This window comes from Felis catus, chromosome A1 (assembly GCF_018350175.1).
Source record: "Felis catus isolate Fca126 chromosome A1, F.catus_Fca126_mat1.0, whole genome shotgun sequence".
NCBI lineage: Eukaryota > Metazoa > Chordata > Mammalia > Carnivora > Felidae > Felis > Felis catus.
In genome coordinates, this window is record NC_058368.1 from 48,332,349 (window position 1) to 48,358,175 (window position 25,827).

A 25,827-nucleotide genomic window follows, 5' to 3' on the forward strand; every position below is an offset into this window, starting at 1 on the left:
TCTCAGATACATGGTTTGCAAATATTTTCTCCCAAATCCGTGGCCTGCCTTTTCACTTTCTTGTGTCCTTAAAGCATAACAGTTTTAAATTTTGATTAAGTCCAATTTAATATTTCCTTAGCCATTATGTGTGTTTGCTATTATATCTAAGAAGGCTTTAACTAACTTATTAAGGTCTTGAAGATTTACTCTTCTGTTTTCATCTAAAAGCATTATAGATTTAGCTCTTACAGTTAGATCTATGATCATTTTGGGCTCATTTTTGTGTATGGAGTCTAATTTCATTCTCTCCATATGGTTATACAGCGGCCCCAGCATTATTTGCTGAAAAGATTTTTCTTCATTGGATTGTCTTGGCACCCTTGTGAAAAATCAACCGACCATAAATGAAAAGGTTTATTTCTCAACTCTTGCTTCTGCCCCCTTCATTTCTATGTGTACACTTTAACCCTAGTACCACACTGTCTAGGTTTTATAGCTTTGAGGTAAATTTTGAAATTGGACATTGTTAGTCTTCTAAATTTGTTCTTTTTTTCAAGACTTTTTCCAAGATTATTTTCAAATGAATTGCAAGGTCAGTTTGTCAATTTCTGCAAAATAAAATGCAGTTAAAATTTAAGTAGGGGTTTCATTGAATTTATTTACCATTTTGTGGAATGCTGCTATCTTACCAACATTAAGTCTTTCAATCCACGAACATGGGACATCTTTCCATTTAAGATTTAATTTTTTTAAATGATGCTTCATAGTTTTCGTGTTCCAAGATGTTCAGTGTTAAAGACATTCCTTTCCATTCTTAGTCTGCTGAGTGTTTTTATCATTGAAAGGATGCTAGAATTGTCAAATGCCTTTTCTGTACCTCTTGAGATAATCACGTGGTCTTGCCTTTTAGTCTATTAATATAACGTATTATACTGATTGACAGTCCTGTGTCAAACCAGCCTCATTCCTGGGTTAAATCTCACTTGGTCATGGTATATAATTATTTTTATATGTTGCTAGATTCAGTTTGCTTGTATTTTGTTATGGGCTCTTGAGTTGATATTCGCAAGGGATTTTGTTGTGTAGTTTTCTTGTGATGTCTATCTGGTTTTGGTATCAGAGTAATGTTGTCCTCATTGAAGAAGTTGGGAAGAGAATGTTCTGTGCCACTTCTTGACCTTGGGTTTCATGATACCATATTTACACCAAGAACCATTCCTTACTATGTTGACTATTCCTATTTGCTAATACCCTTTCTCTTCAGCCTCAGTTTTGCTGTTAGCCTGCTTCTATGGAGCTGATGTTTCTGACATTTCTAAGCTATTGGCCCTACTCTCACCTAGAAGTTCTCATATGCAACTAAAGTCTTGGGGTCGCCAAATGCACAATCCTGGCCTATCCCTATTCCCCTAAGAAGGAGGATTAGATTAAAAAAACAAAATAAAACAAAACAAAACAAAACGCTTTGCCAGCTTTAGAGCATCATGCAAATATTACTTTCCCAATTTCACTTTTCTCCATTATTGGTATAGCACTATCTATGGTTCCCAGGATCAAAGTATTGTTCGTTATTACTGGTAGTCTCTTAATGTGTATGGTATTGTTTTAGTAAACTTGCTGTGTGTTGTAAAATACTACAGGTGGCATAATAAAGGCTTATATATTGTCATATGTAAACTTAGAAGATCATCACAGAAAGGTAGGCAGGATCAACATGGGCAGTCTGACAGCTGACAAACAGCAGAGAAAAGCAGCTCAGGACAGTTAAATGCCTGGGAAATAATAAGAGTAGTAGTCTATGCCTCTTTCTACATCACATCTTTCCTACCGAAAGATGAAGAACGTTTAATATATCATGATGGAAATACTAAATCTCTTGCATATATTTATTGATGATTAAATATCATTTGTACTGTTGATATTTTTTAACCAGGTTTTCCCTGCTGAGAAAATCAGTAAGATAAGAGAGTTTAAATTAGTGGCAGTCTGTCATATACATATTTTTCATCTTAACTCTATTGATTCAATAAAATAAAACAACAGGGGTACCTGGCTGGCTCAGTCGGAAGAGCATATGGCTCTTGATGTCAGGGCTGCAAGTTCAAGCCCCACGTTGGTGCAAAGATTACTCAAATAAATAAAACTTTTAAAAAATTACAAAAAATAAAACAACAAATATTTTCTGTGAGTTCACCATAGCAAAGCAAGTGGGCATCCTCAAAAAGTTTATAATCTGGTGAGGTATAGGATTTGAAGATTTATCTCCCTCAGGTAGGTGAAAAAAGACTCAAACCTTTGCCAATTCCATGGCGTGTAGAAATATAGCCCCCAACCAGTCAAGATGTATGTGGATTTCTGGGAGGTGTATGTTCTCAGGGCCTCCTAGATCTCTAGCACCAATCCTGATGCTAAAACCAGCACCACCTTCAATTTTCACATCAAGAACAACCACATAAACTCATCTGAGGGTTTAGTAGCCCTTTTTACTATAGGCTCCTAGACTTTGGCGCTCTTTTTCTAGTGTTCTCAGCATTGGTAAAATGCCTTGGGCTACCTCTGTGGTGCTCACTGGTCCCATCTGGCTTCAGGCAATCCCTCATTTTACTGGCAGTTTCTCTCTCCTTCCTCTCTTCTCTGGTTTCTGCTCCCATCCCTAGCTCATCTTTATTTAGAAGAAAAACAAATTCCTTCCCTTTGTGCATGCAAGAGTGGCTTGCCCCTACTTAAAGCCTTGTGGTTCCAGTTACATACAAGTCTTTGGCTGGGAGGTGAGAACAGGGTTTATAGCTTAAAGTCCACCTCCAAGCATTCCTAAGGACACATTTTCCATACCGAGAGAGTTTTGTTCTGGAGGAACTTGGTGCCAGCTGTTAACATCATAAAAATTTCTTCAACTTATTATATATGCAAATCATAATTACACAAGGCATAAACATGATTTGTGATAAAGAAAAGAATAATAAAGTACTATGGGATTAAAGGGAGAGAGTGTTTCATTCTGGTTGAGATCAGGACAAACTTAACGGAGGATACCAACAAGTAGGTCTTGAAGAATACTGACAAGCTGCCATGTGCGTGGTGAAGAGAAAGCAGAAGAGATGAGAACAGAAAAGATGAGGACAATGGTCCAGATACCATCGACTTTGTTCCCTATGGAGAACTACATTTTGTAGGGCCTAGAAAAAAATCAGGATTTTTTTTTTTTTTGAGGAAAATCTTGGCTTATGAAAGTAAAATTTATTGGTGAGGAAGTGATTAAAGTCAAGGCCCTTATCAATTAGAGAGCCATTAACTGCTATGACCTAAGAAGCAGATTCTCCCTGAGCCAAACTAGTGTCTTCAAATCTGAACACAAGAGGACCAATTCCAAGGCATTTCAGGAGTAGATCTGTCAGTTCTTGGTGACCGGTTAGAAAATGGTGGATAAAGGAAAGAGGAATGATAGGTGAGCCCAATGGCTGAGCCTGGGTGACCAGGATAAGAGCAATGTCATTAGCTAACCCAGAGTCCACAGGAGAGTGGCAAGATAGGAAAAGCTAGTGATTCAAATTAATGCACATATAAACAATAGATACATGTTTCAAAGACAACAGAGTGGCACTTTCTTTTCACTTGCTAGGCAAGTAATAAATTAAAAGGGGAGTAGAAACTAGGTAATAAAGAAGTATTTTCAAGGATAACTTGAATGGATTTCATAAAAGAAAGCTCATAAAACAAATTTAATGGTAATGGAATTTCATTAAGTGCTGTCCAATCTGTAATTGTAAAGGCCAGGTACTTTGCTGAGAAAATTAGACGAAAAATGCATAGTTTTTGTTTATTCAGTCAATTAACATTCATTAAATTTGTTTGGGGATATTACTAAGTTTATAGTTGGCAGTTTATATACTTGATGACCTAGGTGATTGCTTTTCTGAGTTGTTTTAATTATAGGAGTTTGTTTTCCTGGACCTCAAAGAGATCCACTTAAGTGGAAGGGGGCACAAGGATGAAAGAAACACATTTGGAAGCTCTTGCTATTGCCTTAGGCAGCTTGCTGGGTGTTTTGCATGGAAGAATAGCTTGAAACAGTGGATGGACTGAAAGACAAGAGTTCAGAACTACCAGGGTAAGAATCTTGCTGTTGAAATTTTAGCTTTGTCTTAGAAAAACTTAGTAGCTTCCCTAAACTTTGCCTTTTAAAAAAAAAATTTTTTTTAACAAGACAGTAATACCTACCTTGCAGGGTTATAAGAAAGATTAGGGTTATGAAAATAAAACCCTGTATACAAACAGGGGGATATTCAGGACAACAGAAGTTACTGTTGTTTCACTTTGTGCTAACCTCGATTATTAGCCCCATTTTACAGATGAGGACTCTGGGACTCAGTCAAGTTAAGTAACTCACCAGAGAGCACAAGGGTTAAGAGGTGGGGGCCGACTTTTTTTTTTTTTTAGTAATTGTTATTCCAGTCATCTAACAACACTTCCTGGCAGAGGGGATGTTCAACAGAAATTTGCTGAATATTAATGAAAAGTATCTTGTATCTATGTTTCTCCCTTTCTCTTGATCTCTGAATCCTGGAGGGTCGCTGAGCTCAGTCTTCTGGCCACTTCTCTTTTCTGCTTCAACTCTTTCTCCGGCTGATCGTGTTCACTTGTACGTCTTGTACAGTGTGCTTTACATACCATCTTTTTACATGCTACCCATTTTTATTTCTATAGCCCCTCTTCCCTGAGCTCCAGTCTCATGTATCTTTTTGACCTTCCACTTGTGTGTCCATCAGACATCTCGAACATGGTGAAAGCTGAACACATGACATTCTCCCCCACACTCCCTCCTCCCCCAGTTTTCTCTATCAGAGGAAATGACCACTATTCTCCTGGTGGCTCATTATCTCCCATCTGCAATCTGCCAATAGGACCCAACGGCTCAACTTTCCAAATGTATCCAGACTTCGATACTTCTCACTAGCTTCACCACCACACTCCTCTCTTATCTGGCTTCCTGCTGTAGCATCTAATCAGAATCCTTTGTCCTTCCATACCCTTTCCCTTTTCCCCACACTTTTTTTTTTTTATGGTAAATATATGTAGCATAGAATTTACCCCTCTAATAATTTTTAAGTGTGCATTTCAGTGGCATTCAGTATATTCACATTAACACAAGCCAGAAAAAGAGAGGAGTTAAAGTACTAGGGGAGTAATGGAAGGGAGTATTTCATTCTGGTTGAGATCAGGGAAGCTTAATGGAGGATACCAACAAGTGGGTGTTGCAGAATACAGACAAGCAGCCACGTGAGAGGCGAAGAGAAAGCAGAAGAGAAGAGAACAGAATGACCAGGCCCAGATACCAACTGTGAGGGTTCTCTTCTATAGAACTGCATCTTGTAGGTCCTAGAATATCAGGATTTCTGTTGTGTTGTTTTGTTTTAGGAGGAGAATTTCGGCTTATGAAGGTAGAATTCATTGGGAAGGAAGTGATTAACGTCAGTCATCACCCACAGTGTTACCCAGGTGTGGCCTTCAGCATGATCTCCTCCCTCCTTCCCAAAGCCATCCTGAATGTCACCCTAAGCATGCATTCATTAAGTCTGCTGGCCTCCATTCATTCTAGATTGTCACCCTTCAGCCCTATTATTAACTGAAATTCCTTAGTTGCCCCTAACATTCTCCCTGGTTCCTTCATTCAAAGACCTATCTTCCAGTCATTAAAACCTATATAATGTAACTCATTTATAAGGAAAATGGGTGTGCAGTTTGAGAACTGTTTCATGGACTAGTGACATTAATTAAGGATATTGTTTCCAGAAAGCCCAGAGTTTCTGTGAATTATAATCTATTCCTCCTAACTTAGAGAGTTCATTATCAATATAATAAATATTTGATTCTACCAGCTGCCAAAATAAACTGTAGTGCTTTACGACTATCTGGCTCCAAGAGAAAATAAAATGATATAAAAAATTTAAAAAATCAGTGTTTTATGATCTTCTCCATTATCTCATAATTTCCACACATTTATATCAGGTGATGTGTCTACATGTTGAAGATCATATTGTCAAGCAGGCACTTGTATTACCAAGCATTTGTGGTGCTTCTGTTATAGATAGCATGGCTTCTGTAGAATAACACTGAGGATGACTGTTAGATAGGTTGATGGCACGAACGATTAATGGGGTCTGCTCTCATCAACTGTTCAAACGTGCCTGATAATAGTCATCAGTGCAGGTTTCAGGTTCATTCACAAAGCAGTTAAGGCAGAAAAATGAAGTATTAATGCTTGTTATGAAAAAAGAGTGACCCAAACAGAAGTGCTTCCCGGTAGAAAATTACAGACGAATAGATATACTCTAGTATATATCACAGTTTCTAGCTTTCATTACAAAAAAAACTTAGAGCAATAAATGCAACATTTTGTTTGATTAGTAAATCTCTTTATTATATACTAAATTCTAAAAATAAATTGATGCTTTAATAAAAAGGTTATGTACCACTGATTTCTGAGATTTCTTCCCCAGTTTTCCTTCCAATCAATACAATATATTTCTTTTTCTTTTGTCTTCTATCTAGACTACCTGAAAGCAACTTCTGAGACCCTTCAAGAAGCTGATGTGTTCATAAACCTAATAAATCACTCTTAATGTATTCAGTGTATCTATTACTGGCAATGAAGGATTAAGTATGAGTTATCAGAAAACATCTGTGAATCAGATATAAAGTTCATACTAATTACCACTTTAATTTTTCTTGTTTATTGGGTAATTAAAACATACTTTAATGTAGAACAGCAAGACTTTGACTTTTTCTAATTTTGTCCATGAATATTATGCATTTGTGAAAATAAATGAAACTGTCTCAGTTAGCTTTATCTGAAACCCATTTTTCTTTTTCACAGCAAGAAGATTAGTTAAAGAATATGTATCAGTGGGAACTAATTAAGCATCTTCTTTGGAAAAATTTCTGTATGAATTTCAAGATGACTGAATTGGCCAAATGTACCTTGGCATTAATATATGAGTATAAACCAAGGATACCAAAATATCTGAAAATTACACTTTGGTGGATGTGGGGAATAACTTAATTGTTACAATCAATCAAGACTATTTAACTTTTTTTTTTTTTTTTTTCCCACACTGGGTGTGGAGCCCAATGCAGGGCTTGAATTCACGATCCTGGGCTGAGATCAAGAGTCAGACACTTGATCGTCTGAGCCACCCAGGTACCCTAAGATTATTTAACTTTCTTAAGTCCACTTCACTCAGCACACATTTTTAAATGCTCACTTTGTATGTTTTTCTGTGTGTGTGTGTGTATGTGTGTGTGTGTGTGTGTGTGTGTGTGTGTGTAAAATGGGCAAATAGAAAAAGATACTGTCTCTGATTTTTAGAACTTAAAATCTGGGTGTTGTTTCTGATTGGGAAACAACAGCGATAACAAAAGTAATCTAAAGACCAAGTGTGAGCAATTACGGGGTGATTCAGACAAAATCTATGAGTGCCGAGGGATAGAAGAATTCAGATCACCCTGAAAGGACGCACAGTTGACAAGCCATAGAGGACCAAGACCATGATGAACTCAGTCACGATGGTTTTCATGCAGCTACCACTTATGATGCTTACCACTTTTTTTTTTTAAATTTTTTTTTTTTAACGTTTATTTTTGAGACAGAGAGAGAGCATGAACAGGGGAGGGTCAGAGAGAGGGAGACACAGAATCTGAAACAGGCTCCAGGCTCTGAGCTGTCAGCACAGAGCCCGACGCGGGGCTTGAACTCGCGGACTGCGAGATCATGACCTGAGCCGAAGTCGGCCGCTTAACCGACTGAGCCACCCAGGCGCCCCGATGCTTACCACTTTTTAACTCTGGAGGCTGGTCATCTGTTACAAGAGAAGGAGGTTTGTAGTTAAATGCTTGGGGCTGTAGTCACATCACCTGGCCCCACACATCTAACTGTGCAGCTCTGGACAAGTACCTGAAGGCCTCAATACCTCACTTTCTTTTCTATAAAACAGGACAAATGATGTACTTGCCTTATAGGACTGTTGGAAGCATTAAATAAGCTAATACATGTAAAGCATTTAAGATAGTTCCTGCTACTTGCCTAGTCTTCGCTAGTTGGCTGGACCCAGTAAATCTTCCCTCACTCTCAATTTTTGGCTGGGAATATACTAAATATTATTATTTACCTCAAGGGAAATTGTGCAAGTGCTCAAATACAATTCAGTTAAAAGGATGTAGGTCAATATAGTCAACAATACTGTATTATAAACTTCAAAGGTGCTAAGAGACTAGACCTTAATTGTTTTCACCACAAAAAAAAGAAATGGTAATTATATGACATGATAGAGGTATTAGCTAATGCGAAGATGGCAATCATATTGCAATACATTAATGTATCACACCAATACACTGTATACATCAATTAAATCTCAATAAAAAATAATGAAATGTATGTCATATAGCCCACAGAGGATATAAAAGTGAAAGCACAAAGTCAGGAAAAATTTAAGGAGCTTTATATTTCTAAAAAGGTTGCACGTGCTTGGGAGCAACGGTTGGGAGAATAAACACGCCATCTACGCCTCTTTTCTCATTATTGTTATCTGATATTCTCCAGAGACTCTTTGGCACCACTGTAGACTGTTAATTTCTGAATCATTATTACATTTACATAGAGATGATGATACATAATCAGAAAATATTTTAAAGTAGCTTTGCCAATGATAAAAACATTTGTAAATTTATCTGGGGTCGGCACCTTCTTGGATCATTTTGTTTTTGAAACAAGCTGAATTTCAGGGTCAAATAATACTTTTTTCCTTTTAGCAGAAACACATTACCTTCTGAGGCGGGTAAAAATTGCTACGATGCACAGGAATGGACAGTCCGGAGCTGGTCTGGTGAGCTACAGGGGCCCAGCACTTCTAGAATTATGCAATTTGGTAGGCTGCGTGACCATGAACCTGTGGCCTGTGCGCATGCTCTCAAAGTAACAAAACTTTCCTACCTTTGAGAGTTGCAAGGCACACCTGTTTCAGCCTTAGCACGGAAGATGATTTCGAACTCAACGTGTCATGCACCCTCTAGTTCTATTAAGTGAGTTCAATTCCTGATTTACTGTTTCAAAGCAACCAGTTGGACTTTCTTTGCCAAATGTTCTTTTGTCTCAAGGAGCAGGAGTTAGGGAAAGCATTCTTGAAACACCCTCTATGAGTCCTGAGGGGAAAGCATTTTGTGCTCTAGCATATGTCTGAGTGTGAGAGCCTCTGTAGCATATCCGTGTGTGGGCAGACTTTTAGGAAAATGCAGGAAAAACAGCAGAGCAATCTGCTCTGACAGACAGTGCAACTTATGTACGAAATCCTCCCCAGTGCTAATGCGATTTACACATCCGTGAGACAGGCCTAAAAATTCCAGGAGCAAAGGCAAAACATAAGGCGTAAAATGGGACACAGCCTCAAGTGTTAACAACATTTTTACATATCTCATTTGTTTTCAAGTTTATAATAACTCCTTCCATTGCCACAGCATCTTTCCTCTGAGAAGTTAAACTTCCTCTAAAGATGTTTTACTTGTTTGTAATGTTCCAATTCATCCTGACAATGCTTCCTCGGAACAGAGAGACTTACAGGAGAGAAAACCCAAAGTGCAATTAGCAGCCTGCAAGGCTGGCCCTCAGATGCGTTGTACCATCCATGCTCCGAAGACCCACAAAAGCTCTGGGTTGGTCAGATAGAACTGTGGTTTCACAGCCTTAAGCCCCGGTTTCCTTGCAGGACAAGAACCTTGCTTTCAGATTTACAAAGAATAACAGTAAAGACTTCTCACAGCAGCCCACTGGATCACAGTTATTCTTATGATTCCTAGGTCGACAACACATTCCCTCTTAACTCCACGGCAGCTCTCTTAAGCCGTATACCGTGGAACTTTCAGAGCCTCAGGGTTATTATTTTGGATTATTTCAATTTCAAGTACGTAAGGCTAATAAAACAAGACTATAACTCTCATCTGTGACCTCCAATTATAAATTTCATTCATTTATCAATAGCTTCATTACTCTCAGTGGCTGACTTTAAAACAATAAATTAGAAATCTAAATTCATTTTTTGGAAAGTAAATTTATACTAACAAAGCACCACTCTGATCTCTTTAAGTATTCCTAAGTAAGGTTTAGATTTAAAGAAAAAAATTTTTAATGTTTATTTATTTTTGAGAGAGAGAGATAGAGACAGAGTGGGAGCAGGGGAAGGGCAGAGAGAGAGGGAGACACAGAATCTGAACCAGGCTCCAGGCTTTGAGCTGTCAGCACAGAGCCTGGCGTGGGGCTCGAACCCACAAACTGCAAGATCATGACCTGAGCCAAAGTTGGACACTAACCCACTGAGCCACCCAGGCACCCCTGTAAGGTTTAGTTTTTACAGATTTCTGGAAGAAGAGGTCATCATGAGATTTGTTACTTATTTAGTATTTCACAAGCATTTACTGAACACCTACTATGGCTGAGCACAGCACTAAACTCTAGCGATTCAGCCATGAGAAACACACTGTTACACATGTAATAAACATAACCAGTGACAAGAAACTTCATGTTCCTATAGCCACTTACACTGACCTTTTAAAAGAGGTTGCAAAGCCTATTGATATAGTGGGTTTCAAGCTCAACCCACCCACAATTCTTTTGCTTTCTGGTGTTGAGCAGAACCAAAAGAGTCAATTTAATAAAATGCTGAGTATTTAAAGATAAAGCAAAAAAAAAAAAAAAAAGTGATAGAGGCAAAGGACAGTGCTTATTATTTCCTAGTCTTGCTATCAGCATTAGACTTGGGGAAGATTCCTGAATACTTAAGGCATTCTGTGGAACATGCACAATTTTTCACTTGGAAAAGCAGAACATTTTAAGAACTGAACCAAATCTCTGAAATTACTTGCTAACTTTACTCCAGTCAAATCTGAGTTCAAAAGATAGAGCATATACAGATTTCATTCTCTACTTAGAGCATGACAAACAGTAATTTTCCATTCTCTGAACTTTTTGATATTCAAATCATAATAGCTAACAGCAGCTAACATTTATGGAGCAACTTAACGTTTGCCAGACACTTTGCTAAATCTTTGACATGTGTCATCTTATTTAGTTCTTCCAACACTCTAAGATGAGAACATTATCATTCCCATTTTACAGATGAGTAAAATAAAGCTTAGGCATGACCTTAAAATAAATAAAGTCAAACAGAATGTTAGTAATTAACATCAATTCTCTTAGCATTGAGGATGTGAAATGGCAGAGCATTTACTTCTGAATGAGAGCTCAGTATTACAATCTAATATTTCCTTTAAGGAGACATTTCAGCCAGAAAAGACAATAGTCAGCTATTCCTGTGAGGGACCTGAGGTGGCTCAGCTCCCCAACTGCTCAAAGCAGTGATTGTTTCTTAGTTCTTTCACATCACCTTCTTATTAAGTCAGGGAGAGCCACAGTTTAGTCGCATTCTCCTGACCACGGAAAAAAAGAGTCAGTCTTCAGTCTCATCCCTTCTCCGCTCTTTTGTTCTCTCATATAAGAAAAGCCCATATTGTTCTATTAGTTTCTCCACTTACGAATGAGAAAAATCCCCAGACAGAAGGCGGGAAGTAGCAGGTTACATTTCCAATGGACTGAGGACATTACCCTTATATGACAGCAGATTCCTCTTTCTTCGGCTCCGGCTGCACTTTATTTCCAAAGTCTGAGCTTAGAAGATGAGCTACTTCGAAGAGGCCTATTCATCTCTGAATTACAAATTGCCTGTGCCAGGTGTTACTATTACTCTTGCAGAATACTGGCAGAAAGGGTTTACCAGGACTTCCCTCAGGATCGGCTCTTTTTTAGGTAGAGTCTTAAATTCTGTTTTCTGATCAGTGCTATCTTCTATAAAATAGATTACTGTTTTCAGATCCTGAAAGCACCAGAGAATTTAGCTTTGCCTAAGGACTTACTACATAATTCTTTAACAATTTAAATATTGTATTTAGAAATTAAGAGGGGAAAAAAGTACCAGGAGAAACATTTTCTCATTTGATTAAAGTTACATGGAAACTTCTTTTGAAATGGCTTCTAAAAAACCTACCAAAAGATATGGCGTGATATTATGTTGTATGCATAATTTATGTGCACTCATGTGTGTTTGGAAAAAGCTTATCTTAGAAGTACATTTTATTTTATTTATTTTGAAAGACAGAATGTACACATGCACAAGTTGAGGGGAGGGGCAGAGGGGCAGAGGGGCAGAGAGAGAGAGAGAGAGAGAGAGAGAGAGAGAGAGAATGAATCTCAAGCAGGTTCCGCATTCAGTGCAGAGCCTGATGCTGGGCTCAGTTCCATGACCCTGGGATCATGACCTGAGATGAAATCAAGATTCGGACACTCAACCAACTGAGCCACCTAGGAGCCCCTAGAAGCACATTTAAAAAATCATTTTGGTAACAGCTTGCTTTAGAACCACTATTAAGTTCATAATAATCACTTTTTTTTCCCTAAGGTCCTGCTGTGCTAATGAGAAAAACCAAGGTGGTTTCTAAGAAGGTTGTGGTGTTCAAGAAAAGGAGAGAATTCATGACTAGAAAGTGCACTGAGAGTTCTTCTAAGTCGCTAGTTCCTTGAGGCAGAATTGTATTTCAAGCATTCCAGAGGGAAAATCAATCTATACTTTTAAAAGGTTTTGAAAAGCAGTATCAAGAACCTTTGTGACCTCTCATGTTTATCTGGAAACTCCTCTTTCCTCCATCTACAAATATGCTTCCTTACTTCAAGAAAACAAAACAAAACAAAAAACAAAAAATGAAACAAAACAAAAAAACCCAAATGCCAAGATCTAAGGCATCTTTGTACTGAAATAAAATAGAGCAGTTTGTCTGCTTTAAAATTTTCCTTACAGAAATAGTAATTCAGTTCCGACTTTGGGCAGCATAGGTTAGGTGATCCAGGGCTAAATTTGGAATGAGAAGATCTACATGTGCCAGCTCTGTTGCACAGTGGCTTCGTGACATAGCATGAAATCACCAAATCTCTATTTTGGATGCTTAGTTCCATCACTGACAAAATGGGGTCAGTAATACCTGATGTTAATGTCCCAAAGGTTGGTTGTGAATTTCCTGCAAAAGAATGGCTGAAATAGGATTTTAAAGGGATAGATGCATGCCCCTTCTAGTAGGGGTCTTTTCAAGACAGGTGTTTATAAAACCCTTCTTGGCAAATGCGTGGTTGGAGTGGAGAACAGGTGGCAGGGGTCTGGGTAGTAGACATCCTGGAGGCTGGCTCAGCTACTCAGGAGCTTGTCTGGTATGGGGAGGGGTGGTGGCTGCACTGGTGAGCCACTCCAGAGGGGGAACAGGGGGGGATCTGCTACAGGAGCAGGTGCGCAAGCATGGAAGAACCATGTAAGAAAGGAAAGGAGAGCAGCACGTGCTGCCTGTGGCTAGCATGACACCAGGGTGGTCATCACTTGCAAAATTTATATCAGGATATTATGAAATAAAACTACAGTGTGAGGTACAGATACAAATACAGATATAGATCTACACACATAGGTGAATGTCTGTGCGTCCTCCACTTTCATATTTGAGCTTGTTATTTCTGAGTGTCACCGGTTGAGAGTTTACCTTCAAGGAAGGCTAATTCTTCAGAAATGAAGAATGCTGATATGTATGCATCCTGGTGTTAAATCCTGACATGACATTTGCACCCCAGAGGTACAGACTGCTAGCTTTAGCCAGCTACATCCTCTGGACCAAGGCCTGCTAATCTAATCAGTCATTTTTATGAGTACCTACAATTATAGCAATTATTTATGGATTAGAAGAAACAACTTATTCATTTATTCCTTAAGAGATGTTGGGGTTAATGCATTTGTATTCATTTTAAAAACATCGCTCATTATCATAAATCAACTACAATATGGGATTATTTTTGTACATGTGCTCTTTGACCCCTGGGGACATAAGGGAATAGAGAATGCATATTGCAAATGCACATTCGTTTAAATGATATCTTTCTTGTAGGAAACAGATGACCCTACGCCTACCCAGTTGTGAGTAAGGAATCAAGCAGTTATAAAAGAGCTCATCATGAATGGGGCTCTGTCAACAGCCATGCCGTAGGTTCTGGCTTTCCTCCTCCAGTGTACTACATCATGTGATATTTAGGCCAACTGGAATTAAGGCTGAAGGATATACTCTAACCAATATAACTACAATCACTCACGTTTATCAATATTAAATGATTAAATGTAATTATTATATTAAACCCAGATTGTGACAATGACTGGTTTCATAGTGTGTGAAAGCATGCGTGAAAATTACTATATTTCGTATACTAAGTCAAATTACCAAGTGCAAAGACAAAAAGAAAATGCTTCTTTGCCAACACTTGTTATTGTGCTGCACATCTAGAATTTCTAGAATCACAGGGTCCAGATGTATCGATAAGCACCAACTTGCAAGCGCAAGGCACTGCTTCAGACAATGACGAGCAAGAATAGCACCATGATTCTGATTTCACTCAATGCTATTTTCAAGATACCCAACAGTTTGAAAGCACACAAGTCAAGGGCATATCACTACACAACTGAATCAACAACAGGGGAAAACACGAGTGGTCCTGTGATAAATGATGCATCATTTCTACACTTCAAGGAAAGCAATATCCTACTAAGCCCATAGTACATGCTGCCTACACCACGTAAAAGGTCGTTGTTGAATGTCTGACACCTTCAAAATGGGTCTCTAAACCCAAAGAGAAATACGCATCCTAGTGACACTTCACAGTGGAGTAGCATCAGGTTGGTAACGATCCACAGATGAAAACAACAAACAAAAACACTGCATGACCACAATTAAAAGTGTGTGTATGCACATGGGCAAATGATGAAGGGATCCCATTAGTTCAGTTATTTTTCAACTTCTATACATGGTAAACCACACTAGGAGAAGCACTGAAGGGGTAAAAGTAATAGAGACAGACACATGTTTTTAAGACTTATAAACTAAAAGTGAAAATGCAAATAACTTCTACTCATGAATTCCATTATCGCCAGTGATGTTAACTCTGAAGGCCAACACATGAGGCAATATCGAAATGTTAAACTGGTGAGGCACAGAGAGCCCTACCTGTGACAAAGAGGTGGCAGTCTCTCTAAAAAAGACCAACAACACACAGCAGCAATTTCACTAATTCATTCCCGAGTTTGAACTCTTCACCTAAAGACAGAAGCCCCTCTGGGGTACCTTTATGCTCCCAGTCTCAGTATAGTGCTTGGCCCAGAGTAGGTGCTCGAAATATGTCAGACTTCCAAATACAGATTATTTTAATCGAGCAAATTTGGAAAAACTCTTAAAATATTCCAGAACATTCCAGAAAATATTCCACAAGAATTTGAGCACTTCAGTTTAAAACTATGTCCCATCTCTTTTAGTCTTCCTTCTTCACACATTTCTTGAGTGCCTACTATGTATGGGCCAGGCCTTTTGCAAGGTACTGAGGATTTAGAACCTAAAAGAGAAAGCTGTGTGCACATGCGCGCGCGCGCACACACACACACACACACACACACACACACACACACACTCTCTCTCTCTCTCAAGGATTGTGACAGAATTGCTTGATGGGTACCCAGAAGAGGAAGTGATCAATGCAAAAACTGGGGCGGGGAGGCTTACATTGTGGAGAAGGACGTTTTCATTATGAGGAATAAACGAAACAATATGCATGCAACTGCATGGAACTATAAAAAGCTTCAAAATGTAAAATATCTTGAAAGGTGACTCTACCAAAGTACACTGTCCATTTCCAGAGGAAATCAGACTTCAGTGTTTCCCTTTGGAGAGAAGTACTAAAAATGAGGAGTTTGTGGAGAATCACTTTGGAGACCTCCCTCTCCCACCAGAGGATGAATTATTTACCAGCAATATAACCAGGCATGCCTAGGAGCAAATTATTGATTTCAGCGCCCCTTTCTAATTCCATATCTGGTTCCCTCTGTCATCAGGTGGCACAGAACCCACACGGGGCAAAGTCAGACACAAATGACACTTGGACGATTGTCCTTGAGGACATGGCTAATTAGAGAGTTGGCATTTTAATAAAAATAATGGCTGACATACATGATCCTTCCCCGTCCAGGCCTTTAACCTGAATTAACACATTTAAATTTCAATCTGCTGAGTTTTGAGAAAGAGATATTTTTGTTGTATTGTACCTCGGAGGAAAATGGTGATGAGGAGTTTGATGATTCCCTTAAGCCAAACAGCCAATAAATGTAGCAGACAGAATTTGAACTAGCATCCCCTGATCCCAAAGCTTCTGCTTTTCCATGGAGTTCCTCAGACTTCTGTTTTTTAATACTTATTCACCCCGGGTCAGTTTTAAAGGCCTTAAAAAAATTACTGGAGAACAGAAATCTACATTGAGTACTTCAGAGGCCACATCTCCCTCTGTGGCCAATTACACCACTAGATTTGCTTTGATGGACATTTCCTATAAAGTAAATGATCTTCCCTTATTTTCATCAGGAGGTGCTTTCCGATGTGTGCTTTGGGCCCATGGGCCCATGGCTGCTATGCTCATGGTGAGGTCCAGCTCCTTAGTGCTTAGAAAGTAAATGATTTAACTTTTTACACCAACATGGATTGACACTTTGCACAGTGCCACTTAAAATTCAGTACCCGCTGAGTCAACCAACAGATTAAAGAGAAAAAGATATTTATTCTCTGTTCATCTGAGAATGTCATATGCCTTAATGCTGTCAAACCACAGACCCGCATTTAAATTTTGTTCCAAATCTTATTTCCAGAGTTGTGATGTTTGTGGGTACTTGTGTCTTGGAAAGCATGGTGATAAAAACTAGAAGACTGTTTTTCAAATCCATCAATACACACACAAGAAACAAAAAAAGCCATCGAATTAGCACATCCAAAGGACAAAGAATTAAAACAAAATTGCCCACACAAAGCCCATCCAGGAGGTGACCCTTTTTTATAGGACTAATTACAAGGAAATATAAAAGGGCAAGCTTTTATTAATCAAGCTCTTTTCACTCAGCCATGAAGAACTGCTAGGCAGCAAGAAAGCAAAGAGACAGGGTGTTAATGTAGCCTGATAATTAAATTCAGAATCGGGTGGATCAGAGGGAAGGGCATATGGAAAAGTCAGGTGGAGGTAAGAATTGGAACCCTACTCCCATAGAATACTATATGGTTTGTGGAAATAAGAGAAAAGGAAAGCCATCAAATATACATTTTTAAAGCATCAGTAAAGGAGGCTACATTTAAGAAGAAAGTGAAGAGTGAAAATAATACCACTGAGGCATTTTGTAACATCTTGCCTTGTAGAGCATAAAGAACTTTCCTACATAATCTCCTCCATTTATTTTCATATCATTCTTGTGAAATATATAGACAAGAACAGGCATGAGGGACTCAATCTTGCCCCAGATCACATAATTAGAGAGTGACAGAACAGGTCCCAAATCTCGGAAATTCAGGTCAGTGTTCTACCATTATCCTTTAAACATTTTGTCAAATATAATAGTTAGAAGCAGAGAAAGGGTAGAAATGATGTAGCCAATGTTTAAAGATGTTGCTAACATGAAAAAAAAATTCTTGTTGTCCTCGGAATCTGAATATTTCTACTCGTCTTAAAATACTGAATAAGGGGTGGGAACCAGCCATGAAAAAGTGAAGGGGAAACCACCAAAGTCCAGAGATCAAAGTTCTGATCCTATAGGTTAAATTCGCTGTGCAAATGAAGCCGAAAACCGGGCCTATTTTCCCACCACAAGATGGGGATGTTGAAAGAGGATTCATTTCATCGATAAGTATATATGCCCTAGCCCAATGTGACATGTGCTATGCTGTGCTGATTCACAGACACAGGCAAAAAAAATGATGACCATAAATCATGATGAAGGTGAAAATTTGGTTCATACGGTGGTGTATGATCAGAGAGGAAGAAGAGGCTGATAGAATGGGGATTGTAGGGAAGATTTTGCACCGGAGAGCATTCTTAAGCTGAGTCTTTCAGAATGGTTTTCTTAGTGAACAGTGTACTTTGGAAAACATACATTCGGCGTGGCTGGAACGCGGGGTCCGTGGAGGTGGGAAAGCAGTAACAGAGTCGTCTTGCAAAGGGTCTCATGAGCTGTGCTAAGGGCTTTGGACTTGTAAACAATGGCCAGGTCTGGCAGAACTGTAAAGAGAGGAGCAATGCCCTTTGCATTTTACAGGCATCTCTGCAGGCATGGCAAAGATCGGATATGGGTGGGAGCTGAAGGAGTCTGAATCCAAAGAGACCAGTCAGGAGCGTAGGTTAGTATTTCAGGCAAGAGATGATGAGGGCATGTGGAATGAAGAGCCAACATTGCCAAGAGATATTTAGGTGGAAGGATGCTAGATTGGGTAATCAAATGGATGCTGGTTTTGACAGAGTAAGGGTTAATCTCAGGCTTCCGGTTTGGATGGGAAGGAGGAAGAAGACTGGGCTTGGAAAATATGAACAAATAGACTCTTTTCCAGTGCTGGTCTTCAGAAGTCAGGGGACTTGGTGTTTGGCAAAAAGATGCCTTCCTGTATTTAAGACCTATTTGTTTAGCTGGGGCTGGATGTCTACAAGCAGCCCTGGGCTGGAAAAATAATGGTGCAGGTGTCATTTTATGATGGGCAGTTGACACATGCAGAGGTGGGGCAAAAAAATGGACTAAAATGGACTAAAAAAAATGGACTAAAAATGGACTAAAAATGGACTAACATGCACCACGAGGACACATGCCTTACGGGTGCTACTACAGCTTCTGTCTGACTTACCTGCGGGTATCTGTGGCTCAAGCACTGTACTTCAGAGCCACCGGCCTGTATTTTGCCAAAAATTTTTACCTCCAGATTTTCTTCATCTCAAAACCTTTTCTGTCCCTTGCCGTCAAGGATAGATGTGCACACACCGTCGGTCAATACCATTTATATGCCAGTGCTGCCCAATCTGTATCTATAGACTTGCCTTCTCCTCTATGCTCTTGGCAATAACCACAACTTGTTCAGACAAAAACTAGGTGCCACTGACACCACTTCTCTCCACCGACACCACCCTAAACCATCATCCTTTTTCTCCTCAACCACTGGTCCAGCCCCTTTCCTCATTCCCCTGCTTCTACTCTTCTAATCCTTTCTCCAACAGAGCGGCCAGAGTGAGCCTTAAAAATATATACCTGATCATTTCATTCTCCTTCCGCGGCTCCTGTGACACCCACAGACTATAGACTGTGTGCTTCTGTCCAGCCAACCTCTCCGACCTTATCTTGTTACACCCACCCCCTACTCACTTTTTAATGTTCCTCGAATGTTCCAGTTTTGTTCCCATCCCTGGGCCCTTGTTTCTAGCACCTGGAATAATTTCCCCCAGATCCTCACGCAGCTGGCTCCTTCCCATCCAGCTCCCAGCTTCTGTGTCAACTCCTTTCAAGAGGCTTCTTTGTGCCCAAGCCTGTCGGATGGCATTCCAGTCATCTCCACTCATATCCTGGTTACACTTCTCATCGGTGTACTCATCGATACCAAACGTTTGTTAGTTGTCTGCCTCACTGTACCAGACACTGAGCTCTGGGAAGGCAGAGGACCTGTTTGTCTTTTTAAATACACCATCCCCAGAGTGCCGACAAGTGGCCAGATCATTGTGGGTGCCATAATTTTATGGAATGAGGGAACCGATGAATGAGCACACATATTCTGGAAAAGTGATGATGCTGTTGAGTTAAAAAAATTTTTTCTGGCAATTTCAAAAGTGTTCAGGTTTGTAAAAGTGACAGAGAATGTAAATATTTAAATTGCAACTGAAAATCAAATACAGGCTAAGAGAAAGAACAGATTCAGTTAATGTGTTCTAAGGCAGCAGTAGGATTTAAAATAAACAAGGAGCACTGATTGCCATCCTCATTTTCTAGAAGGTATTGCCAATATGTTCTGGTGTTTTTTGAAGCCCTTTCCCCCCTGAAAACCATCATCACAATCATCAACCACATTCAATCAAGTCTCCTATTCAGGAGCAGAGAGAGGGGCAGACGCATAAACTCACACACGTTCTCTTCATATTTTCTCACCTTTCCAAGCCAGTTCTATGTTTCTTTTTTTTTTTTTAACGTTTATTTATTTTTGAGACAGAGAGAGACAGAGCATGAACGGGGGAGGGTCAGAGAGAGGGAGACACAGAATCTGAAACAGGCTCCAGGCTCTGAGCTGTCAGCACAGAGCCTGACGCGGGGCTCGAGCTCACGGCCCGCGAGATCATGACCTGAGCCGAAGTGGGCGGTTTAACCAACTGAGCCACCCAGGCGCCCCTGGTTTTGTGTTTCTTTAGTCCGACAGAAGGCACCCTTCACACAGATGACCATGTGAGTAGTGCCCCCTGGGGCTGTGCACTATGACAGTCCTCAAAAGAGAGAATCACAAGCCAAATGCGGCAGCACAACATTTGTGGCTGTGGAGGCTTCTTTATGAGGGGTGCTTTTCTGGTAAAAATGTCTTCACAATACAATGAAAAAAAAATGGTATTGCTATGTACAGTCAGTTCCTAATAAAACCAAGATGAAAAGGAGCCAAATGGCATATTATTCTTGAGGCTGGTGCTGTGACAGTTTTAGGTTTTAGCTTAACTTAGGGTTAAGTCTCAGGGTCCCTTCCTCTGAATGGTATCCCAGGGACTCTCCACTCTCCTCTCAAAAGTGTCTCTCCTACCCGCGCTTCCCTGAGAGACAGGAGAGCATCAGCCACACAATTCAGAGGGAATGTATACTCCTGGTGTAGTATATGAAAGAGATGGGGTGTGGATTATGGGAAACACATTATCTATTAGCCAGGGTAATCGTGACCTTCAAATAATTGAGCTTTAATTGTATGGGAGGAGGACTTCTGATGATTTCATGTAAGTTTTTATGATCGAAAACAAGGTTACTGTCCACAAAAGTAGAAAACCCCACGAGGGTCCGCAGTATTTCATAGGAAATATTGGCACACTACCAACAGGGAAGGAGACAGAATGAGCCCAGTCCCATTTAGATGTAGAGACTGAACACACTGGCTGCATTTCAGTTTTATGATACTATTACATCAACGCCTACCTCAGATCCTTTTGAGTGTTTACAGCAGGCTCAGAATTTATCAACTCCTACCTCTAGGTGGCAGCAACCTCCTGCTGTTCTCAACGTGGTCGCCTTTGGCCTTTGTTTCCTACCTCCACTGTAATTCCACACTTCCTTCTCTTTCCCAAATAAATACTTCACAGCCTGTAAACTTTGGGGAAGATTACTGTAAGCTACTTTCCCTGCAAGAAATCAGTCCATTCTTGCCGTTAAGCTACAGGGTTCTTCAAAGAGTACAAAATAATTCAGGTCTAAAGTGAAAAAATAATAGAAAGCGATTTTCTTTCTCCGTATCTATCAACCGCAAACTCTAAGGAAAGCAATGTTTTTTCTTCACGGTCCTCTGAGGAAAAAAGGCAACGAGTAGACGAATGAGCAAATTGATGGAACTGGAGAGATTTCAATTTTACAATAATGCTAATTTAATGTTATGGGTGATTTTTAAATAACTGCTTTTCTGAAGGATGTAACCTGAGACGTCCATTTATGAGGGCATTCCAAATATATCACAGGATGAGGAGAAGATTCAATGATCACACAAAATTGGTAACATACAGAGAATTACCTTTCTGTTTATTTGGCCTTCCCAGAAACCAAAGTTCCATCTTTATCCTAAAAAGCTACCATTTCTGCTTAGATGTAGTATGTGGGCTTTCTGGAGTACATATTTACCTAATGCATTGAACCACAGTCCCACCCACATATATTTACCTGCTCAGGGTTGTAAAATCTTTTTTTTTTTTTTTTTGAGAGAGAGCACACGTGTGTGTGCACATGTGCAAGTAGGAGAGGGGCAGAGGGAGATAGAGAATCTTAAGCAGGCTCCATGCTCAGTACAGAGCCAACGTGGGACTCAAACCCACAACCTTGGGATCACGGCCTGAGCCAAAATCAAGAGCTGGATGCTTAACTGACTGGGCAACTCAGACACCCTAGGATTCTAAATGGTTACAGTTTAAGAGGGACTAAAGAGAGCTGAGTTCAACTTCAGCTTTCTTTGAGGGTAGAACAAATGCTGGGTGTGTCAGAGAATCACCCAGGTAGTAGGAAAGATTCCTTTTATGTAAAGTTGACAGCGGACTGTGCGCTAATACCTAGGCTTTACGAAACACTTTCATCCAAGGTGATACTAACGAGTATTACTTCTTTTGCACTCTTCCCAAGACCTAATCTGAAAAGTTTGGGTCAGATACCATTTATACATTCACTTAATTAGAAATACTGAGTGCAGGGGCGCCTGGGTGGCGCAGTCAGTTAAGCGTCCGACTTCAGCCAGGTCACGATCTCGCGGTCCGTGAGTTCGAGCCCCGCGTCGGGCTCTGGGCTAATGGCTCGGAGCCTGGAGCCTGTTTCCGATTCTGTGTCTCCCTCTCTCTCTGCCCCTCCCCCGTTCATGCTCTGTCTCTCTCTGTCCCAAAAAATAAATAAACGTTGAAAAAAAAATTAAAAAAAAAAAAAAAAAAAGAAATACTGAGTGCAGGGGTGCCTCGGTGGCTCAGTCGGTTAAGCGTCCGACTCTCAGTTTCACTCAGGTCATGATCTCACGGCTTCGTGAGTTCGGGCCCCACATCGAGCTCTGCGCTGACAGTGAGGAGCCTGACTGGGATTCATTCTCATTCTCTCTCTCTCTCTCTCTCTCTCTCTCTCTCCCATTCTCTCTGCCCCGCCCCCACTCATGCTGTCTCTGTGTCTCTCAAAACATGTAAATAAACTTTAAAAATTAAGAAAGAAAAAAAAAAAGAAATGCTTAAGTGGAAAAAGTATAAAGAGTAATTTAGGCTGAGTGACAAATTTATACCAGAACCCAAGCTGTAGATGTAAGCTTTCCTCCTTTCACAGGGGGTTCCTCTATTCTCTGTATCTTAACACAGTGACTATGTGTGTTTGGTTTTAAACACTACCTTTTTATATATGGGATTCAAAGTAGGCTTTCTGAGGAAATAGATGGTTTGGGGGGATTAGAATAAAAAATTAAAAGTTTTAAGGTAAATGGAGTCTAGTTTGACTGAACATTGTTATGATTCGCCCAGTTCAATAATCGCCAATAAGACCTAAAACAAGCCACTGCTTTTAGTGACTAATTGTGGATCATCTTCATCGTCCAAAACCTAAGAAGAGCTGGGTGCCAAGTCATAACATTTAACGTTCATTAAGTGCCTTTAACGGCAGCTTCTAGTTCACCGAATCATGATGGACTTGGTAACCAAGGCCCCTTTCTTCCCCCGGCCAAGGGCTGGGCACCTGAGCCAGCCCGAGGCCGATCAGACTCTGCCTCGCCCTGTTGTGGTTTTGAGGTGACATCAAGGAGCCGGAGCTAAGTCACTCTAAGCCTGCACCTGCTTATTACATCCTGCTCCGAGACCCCAGGTGCTGTCCTGCTTCCTGTGTTTCCCGAGGCCCAGCTCTGCTGTTTCTCCTTTGACTTCGTAACCCACCTCATGTCCTTGTCTACAAAATTACCTTTTGCTCAAGTTGGCCAGACTCCGTCAGCTTCCACTGCTTCTGACAAAAGAACCTCACCTGATAAAGGAGATTCGACCGAATGAAGGTGCAGCAGAGGCAAATGGTTACAAGCAGACAGCTGGTTCCAGCAGCGTCTGGGGCCCTCCAGCTACTTCTCAGCTGTGGGCTTATATGGAGCAGCTGTGACTAAAAGCCTTTGCGACACTGGTAGGTTTTAATTTTTGGATAAATACGTCACATACCATCTACTGCTCTCTTGAAACTGATTAAAAGAAATATCTTAATTAAGATACTGATCCTACCTTAGAAAACCTAGTGCTGTGCTAAGAAAGAAATGTAATAAATAGCTAGTTTTAAGGAAATTACCAGGAAACTTTATGAAAATCTAGTGGTTGTTGAGAAAAATTAAAGTAAGGTGAGAATATACTTAACTAAACAAAATTGCTAGTTCACTGTCCACGAGCAGACGAAGAAATCTCCATGGCTAGAAAGATGACTTTGCAAATTTGCATGATAAATGAAAATCAGAATAAAACTACGGACACATCCTGCACTCTCACAAAGAAATCCCCTTATGATATATTAGCCTCAGTAGTATTCCCAGCATACTCAAGGAAACACATTAGGATTTTTGATTGGGACCCAATATTAGTCATTTTCTCTTTCAAATATATATTTAGAAGACAACTATGATTAATCGATTTTTTACTCCAAATATATTCACTGGAAAATACTATGAGGGACTAAAAACAAATGCATCGCTAAGATACGGTGATTTCTCTGTATATACACGGGCAGTGAATTAGCAATTTTAAAGTTAAAACAAAGAAAGCCCTTTTGGGGCACCTGGGTGGCTTAGTCGGTTGAGTCCAACTCTTGATTTCCGCTCAGGTTGTGATCTTACCCGTTTGTGGGATCAATCCTTGTGTGGGGCTCTGCACTGACAGCACGGAGCCTGCTTGGGATTCTCTCTCTCTGTTCCTCCCCTGCTTGTTCACTGTCTCTCAAAATAAATTAAATAAACCTTAAAAATAAAGTGTTCATTTTAATTTTATGTATTAATTATAACATGCCTTGTGCTGGTACTTTCAGAGATACATAGTTTTTTCATACTGGGATGGCTTTATTCTGCATTATTCATTAACGACTCCCTACGTTCCCTATTCCTCATGTTTCCTTACCACACAACCATTATTTTAAAGTTCTATGCAAGAACAAGTTTAACAGGGAGGAGAATGCGATAGAGAATAATGCACACTGTACAATTTAAAACTCTTTAAAAGCTATGGTTCAAGTAGCTTTCCCAAAGTAAGTCATGATTTCAGATTGCATAATTTTAAATATCCTTAAGTATATAAAACCAACCTAAAAAAGTAATCACATGGAAAATGTTATCAATCCCAGAATTACAACCTGTTGTGTTTTTTTTTGTTTGTTTGTTTGTTTTTTGTTGTTGTTTACTTTGGATTTAGTTTCCTCTGGTTTCCTAATATGGAAGCCTAGATTATCGATTTCAGATCTTTCTTCTTTTCTAATCGATACCTTGATGCTATAAATTCCCTTTTAAACATTGCTTTTGATGCATTTCACAAATTTTGGTAAGTTGTGCTCTTACTTTCATTGACTTAATATTTTTAAATTTCCCTTGAGCTTTCTTCTGTGACCCATGTGCTATTTAGAAGTAGTTGTTCAGACTCCACAAATTTTGGATTTTCCAAACAAGTCCATTTGAATACTGAAGTAATATCTCTTGGCCATGCTAAAATTAATTAGTAAGAGCACCTGGCTGGCTAAGTTGGAAGAGCATGTGATTCTTGATCTCAGAGTCATGAGTTCAAGCCCCATGTTGGAGTAGAGATGACTTAAAAGAAATCTTTAAAAAAATTTTAAAAAAATTAGTTAATAGAATGGAGACATTTTATTACATGATAGGGTCACACCTAGCTGAGAAGATGCTAGAATCAACAAAGAGTATAATGACAGGCCCTACAGGGTCTTCTATCAGGTTTTCAGTAAGACACTCATGTGCTTCTGAGCAGCACGTTGGTAAAAACAAAATGCCCATGGATTTTAAATAGAAAAATGTCTCAGAAGTGGTGACCTTTGTGGCCCAGCATGATCTTCTAGCCAAACTCTTCTATAATTAAGGAAATAATTGCAGAAAATAACCTTCTTTATTTTTTTTTCCCAAACCATCTTTATTGTGACTGAAGCAATATGAGAGACAAAACTCAGCTGATACTGA

General features: G+C 39.7%; 1 protein-coding gene across 26 annotated transcripts in view; it reads right to left on the bottom strand.

Moving 5' to 3' along the window:
- KLF12 (Kruppel like factor 12) overlaps positions 1–25,827 on the bottom strand; it is a 442,425-nt gene that overhangs the window by 39,570 nt on the left and 377,028 nt on the right. The gene's annotated exons all lie outside the window — the stretch shown is intronic.